Below are 6,517 nucleotides of genomic sequence, written 5' to 3'. Positions count from 1 at the left end.
AAAAAAAATGCATTTTTGCTGGTTGTCTGTGTCAGGAATTAGATCATGCCTGTGGGTGAGGATGTAAATTGCCATTCCTTGTAGTGTCTAAGAACCTGCCTCTGCTTAGGTTTAGTAAATAACACTTATCACTGGTTTTGGTACAGTGTTCTTTCACTGGCTTTACCTCTTCAGACTGTTTCTCTGTATAGTTTCTCAGGAATTTATATAAAAATAGGTTTCCTACTTTCTGAATCTGTATTGTAATTACTGTTAGTGAAATATTGGTCTGTTTTTTCTTTTTCCTTTAATTCACATTTAGCGCTTTATTAGTAGGCACTGTGTTTAATTTCATGTTTCTTTATCTGTCAGCCATTGTCAAATCTGAAGTATTATTCAAATGCCTGTCTTAGAAGAATGATGGTCTGATAAGAGTGAGTTGATAGTGTGGAAATGAAACATGCTGATGGCTTTCCCTGGAGATAACTTTTGCAAAAATGATTAAGGTCTGTCTCATGACCAAGTAGTGACATTCCTGACTTAATAGAAAAGCATTTTTCTTCGGCACCTGCTACAGTGTATGAAGGGCTGTCATGTATTCTATCAAAAAGAGGAGGAGGGACAACCTTTCTTACAATTTCAAAGATGGTAAAGTACTTGGAGAACCAAAATAGTTGTGGACATGAAAAGGCAATGGCTGTGGTCAAATGTACCTTAGGTTAAGCCTTAACTTTATATAAAATGTTGAGCTGGACATTGAATATGGTATATTTTTGCTTACACAGTTAAGACTACTAATTTAATGAGACCATTGTGGACACCAGCTTTAGAGCTTAATAAAAAAGGCAGAAATTCTCACAAAATCCCTGGACTTTTTAGATTATTTAACCTTTCTTTTCTGTGTTCATTGGAGCAAATAATTGGATGGAAAATACTCTTATTTCATCATATTAATTAGCTTCTCTGCTTTTCTGTATGTCACTATTTCTTTCTGTGGCTTACCACAAGAAGGGTTATTCGTCTTTGTATTCAGTATAGCCACAATAGGGAAAACAGTTGTAGAAAGGTATCATTGTATCTTTGTTTCTCAGGTGTATGAACAAAGGCATTTATCATCTTGGGTGTGATCTTCCCCTCCTCCACACTTTTTTGTTGAAAGAAACAGAAGGTATGCAACATAATAACAATAAAAGTAGGGAAACAGCATAACCTAGGCCTGAGAGTTGTAGCTCTGTTCATTGTGATTTTCTGATTTCCCCTTCAATCACAATCTATTCCTTTTCCTCTATTTACAGTTTTTGTGGTTATTGCTTGTTAATCTTAGTAGTGAAGGTATTGCTCTCTGAAAAGAAGAGCAGTCTGGGAAGGGAAAAAATGAAAATTTCTGTTTATCTTTCCACAGACTACAGCTTCCAGTACTCAAAACTCAGGTGGGACAGGTTTGAGACTGATATTGTTGAGTGTAATATTTATGTAAGTGAAGAAAATTTTAGAAAATTTAAGCATGTTGTTTTAACTTATCATACTGCAGGAACATTTTTGCCACTTCAGAAATCTTGGATTTGTTGATGACTCCATTTAGTTGTCTGTAACATGTCTTTCTTAATTGTTATTTGATTATTAAGTAGATGTACGAAAGTAATTTTGGAAAACGGCCAAATATTTTTTCTTAGGGTATCTTTGTTTCAGACTCCCATGCATAGATTTCACCATGTATCCTTTCAAAGTTTCTTGTTAATCCAAGGAGGTGCACGAGGAGTGGCTCTGGGCTGTGTGCCAGTGGCTTGCAACCCATGGATGCCCCAACTGAGCTGCTGTTCATGCAGTTCTCTAGATTTGAGCCAGTCCAGAGAGAAATGGGGCAGAAACAGCTAGGATGCTTTTCTTGCTGTCTTTCTGAGTGACAGGGGCCAGACAGGAGCAGAGAGGATGAATGACACTTTGAGAAGAAATGATGAGGAGAGGGGAAGTCAGTAGTCTAGGGAGACAGTGAAGCTGGCAAGAATTGCATGTGGCTGTTCCCACAGTGCCTGCCTGAATCTGGGCTTTATCATCTTTGGTTTTGGGGTTCTAATCAGCCAGCATCTCGGATTGCCCCTGTGCTTGAAATGAGCTGGGGAGGTTACATGGGTGGAAGCTTTTCAAGGCTCACATAGGCTTCCAAATGCAGCAGGGCCAAGCTTGCTGTTGATTGATTTATCCTTTCTGTGGGTGCTAGAGCAACCACTTGAAGGGCAGAGGGGAAGGAACTTGTCAAAAATATGTAGAAAGCGGCATGTCAGGACTGAATATAAATATCTACAGAGTATTCTTTAAGGTGTGTTTCTGCTTGCTGGTACTTGACAGAATCCTCTGAGACCCTTCCTCAAAAGCTCCTTCACCCAAAACTTAAAAGAAAGGGCCGTGATTCTGATACCTTCAAACAACGTTGGAAACCTCTATTTATTTTAATGGCTTCACGTGGTTTATACTCAATATCTGGCTGAGCAAATACATTTAGTCTTTATTGTGGCATCATTAAGGCTTTGGACTGGGCATGAGAGGATTAAATGTTTAAATGTGTAGAAGTGTACATTGGCTCTGAAACCCAGAGCCCTGTTTTGTCAACTCAGTGTTAGCTTCCTGGCTAGACCTTGTCATGTGTGAGTTCAAGTGTTTGTCCTCAACAACACACCTTAGTTATCAAGAAAAACAAACTCTGCTTTCTTTTCTGATGCTGAGTTCCTACAAGAGATGTTGAATGTCAGAGATGAGAACAAAAGTCTTTGTTCCACTTTGACTCCTTGTTGCTGTTTTAAGCCATGGTGAAATGGTGAAGGCTAGGATATGTGCAAGTAGTGAATGAGCCAAACCACCCACAAATGGGAAGAGTTGTGAGTTGTGAAAGGAGGCAAAAGGGAAATAGTGGAAAAACACTAAAGCAGTGATCAACAAATGGTGTTCTCTTTTGCACAACTTAGATTAGATTTGCATTTTTGGATTTTGTTATGTCCTGTCATTGTTAATAGAAATGAAAATATGCAACTCCACTGTATTGCTGCATCAGAAATTCCCAGGTTGATTCACTTGCTGCATCAATAACCAGGCTTGGTGTTGGTTTTTAGGAAGGCTATCTAAAAAGCACAAACTTTCCTTTTCCCTATCTTACATAGTTCACAGAGAAAATAGTTAGTGGTGTCTTAAGTGAACTTCCACGAAGCGGGAAGGTCAGAAGGTAAGTCTAGACCTAAAGAAACCTGCAGGTGGATTTCAGCAGCTTAACAATTTATCAGTTTTCTGACTGAATGTCTCGACCATCAGTATGTATTATTAATCAAATGGAGTGACTTTTCTCTTGCTGATATAGCAATTGCTTTTAAACAAGAAAAAGTAATAGAGGGCAGAGTTTCTAAGCTGTCACTTTGAGTCAAGTGCTGGCATGGCAGATAAATGGGTGATAGACTAAGCAAAGTCACTTTGAGAACCCTGTAAGCTTGAATCTGTTTGTGTATTAACGTGTTGAAGTAAGATGCAGAAAGAAGATAAAGATATTTACAGTTGGTCCAGAGACTTGGCAGTTGTTTGTTGTTGTTGGTTTTTGTTTTCTTCTTTTCTTTTTAATTTGACCTTCAGTCCAATCTCTGCAAGGAGTTGTCAAGTAGCAGCATGGCAAAAAGGATTAGAAAATGTTTAATTACCCCAAGTTGATGTGGATTTTCATACCACTCTTTCTGTCACAGTTGCTAAGCTCAGTACTTCTCTGATCTGCATCCCAAGGGCAACCTTTCGTGTACCCCTAATGGTCACCTGGCTTGAAATAGTATCTTGCACTTGGTGTTCTCAGACCAGCCCTAGTTACTCATTTCCCATGCATCAGCTCAGGAATCACACGCACATACCACTTTTGCCCTCAAGGAGAGTCCTTTAAGTTCCCATTACTTGGTTTCATTATTTCTTTTTCCTTTTAATGAACATCACAATTTTCTTGTTACCAGATGACCTAAGTTCTCAGTCCTGGCAAAAGAGGGTTTGCAACATTTCAAAGTGGTAATCTCCACGATGACTATTTTGCCTCTTATATTGCAATACCATAGTTTTCTTTAATGCTGTTTTCTTCACATATTCTTGAAACTCCTATAACCTAGATCACTACAGTGTGATTTCAGATCAGTTACCCTGGACAATTGAGCCTGCTGTGGAAGGGTCAGCATGGCATCTGCAAAGGGAAATACTGCCTCCCAGACCTCCTGGGTTGTAAGAAGGTGGTAGTGAGCACACAGGGAAAATCCATTTGACTCCTAATAAATTTTTTTACCACTGAGTAACTTATTTTAAAAAAGATGGTTTGTGGCAGAGCTGAAATTGTTGCAACAGATCAGTACAGTGCTTTGATGCTTTATTTGAACAGCAGGACAAAGGCTCAACCTCAGCTTGTTCCTGGGACACGGTTGTTGGTATGGCTACATTGCTTTCATTGCAGTTGCAAAGCAAGAGGAAGCACATGGAATTTGCATGGCACCATCTTGTCATGGCTGCATTTCTGGGCAAGCTGGTGAAGAGATGGCTTGTTCAGGCTTCCCTTCAGATGCCATCTGTGCAGAGTGGGGCTTCTGACAGAGTTGGTGGTCTGTAGAAGCATTTCCGTTCTTCAGTACTCACCAGTGAAGATCAGATGTGGTGGATTAGGAGAACCAACTTCCTTCTGGGTTTTAGTATTTCTGCTCACAGTGATATCCCCAAGTTTTCCCTCAAGGGTTACTGTTGGTCTGATGGAATTTTTGCAAAGATCCAAATGTCAGCACAGCAGTGTCCTGAGTGTCTCTTGCTGCTGCAAGGGACCTTCACTCCTGAATAACAAAGACGTTTAGAGAGTGGTTTTATAGTAATTTTAAACAGACTGAACATCTGTCCTGGGTTCCTAAAGTCATGACTAGCTGGTGCTCTGAGTAGCTCCTGCTGACACACAGACTTCATTTTGGTGTTCAGTTTTGTCCTCAAAATGAGGTTGATTCACAGGACTAAAACTGGGTGTAGGCTGATACATGGTGAATTTGAGTCAGTGGGCTCAGACAGACTGTGACTTCTAAGGGGGAAATACCCAAATTATCCTGAGGTAATCAGGATCCAAGCCCATCTCCAATTCTCCTTTTATCAAAATTGCCATTCCCATCTGTGAAGAAAATGATATGAACACCTTCCCCCCCGCCATGTTTCTAATAACAAACAGATCAACATAGGAATATATTTCTAAGGCAGAACCCATCACCTGTGATGACTCTTGCCTTTATTATATGTCCATGTTCTAGGACTATCAGAAGCCCCAGCTTCATCAGACTGCAGTGTGCTTGATATAAGCAAAATAAGTGAATATTTTCCCCTGAAGCTTACCAAATATTCATATGGGCCCCTATGTCAGAGAAGAGGCTGTTTAGTGCTTTAACATGCTATGAAAGTAAAAAAGGAGAATTCATGACTATCCCAATGCTCAATGCTGATGTGTTTGTCCCCTCATCAAACAGAATAGAATGGTTAGCCAAAGCTGCCCAGGCTGAAGGTATTCCAAAATGGGCAATAAAATGGTTGGATGCAGGAAATCCTCTAGCACAAGGGGATTTGGGCCTCAAAATTGAAATAGCAGTGAGGGATGGTACAAACCCATCTTCACAGAGAAATTTAGAGAACCCCTTTTTCCATGGGTTAATTTTTTTTTTAATTTTTGACCAGATGCATTTTGTTCAGGGCCTTTGCTCTGGGCTGCAGTGACATGCCTGACACTTGACTCTTGGTTTTGTCACTCTGTAGGTAAAACTGGGACTGTCCTTTTAGCTCATTTCTTTTTACATCACTTGCACTAGTTCAGTCACTTGCCCTGCATTTCGATTAGTGGCATGAAACCCCTAATCACCCAATTAGAATGTGTAATGATACTGTAAAAGTCCCTATTAAACTGAGCAGAGGAATATTTTAAAAATCTTGTAATAGTAGTCACTAGACGTGATAGTAGAAGAGGGAGGATAGATACATGAGGTTTATTACATGCAGATAACATGGTACTTTCTAAATTGAACTTCAAAGGACTATGCCAAGTTTATTAATGTAATTACTTATATGAAAAATTGTCAGAATATAATGAATAAATTAAAAATGTTATCTATGCAGTATGTTATCTGTGTATTTTTCAGACTGGAATTAAAAAGAACACAAAGAATTACAAGAATTTAGGCTCTTGTTTTCACATTAACTTGGCATTTAAAATGCTTCTAGGTACTGTGTTAAACTGTATTATAAATCAGATTTCAGCAGAGGAAGATAGAAATCTCTTTGCTTTCATTTGGAAGAGTGCAGGAAGTCAGTGATGTTTTCAGATGTATTTTGCTGAATTTGGCAGCACAAACACCAGAGCCCTCTCCCTCAGAGGATAAATAGGGAGTTCAGAAACCATTGGGGGAGTAGGGAGATAAATAAATGAAACCTTTCGACTCCTGCTGCTCACCTACACTCAAAGGTGAGTTCTGCCATCTATGAACCTTGAGCCAGTGTTCTGAATTTGCCACTGCTG

Source organism: Fringilla coelebs (assembly GCF_963513975.1).
Source record: "Fringilla coelebs genome assembly, chromosome: 1".
NCBI lineage: Eukaryota > Metazoa > Chordata > Aves > Passeriformes > Fringillidae > Fringilla > Fringilla coelebs.
This window is presented reverse-complemented; position numbering follows the sequence as displayed.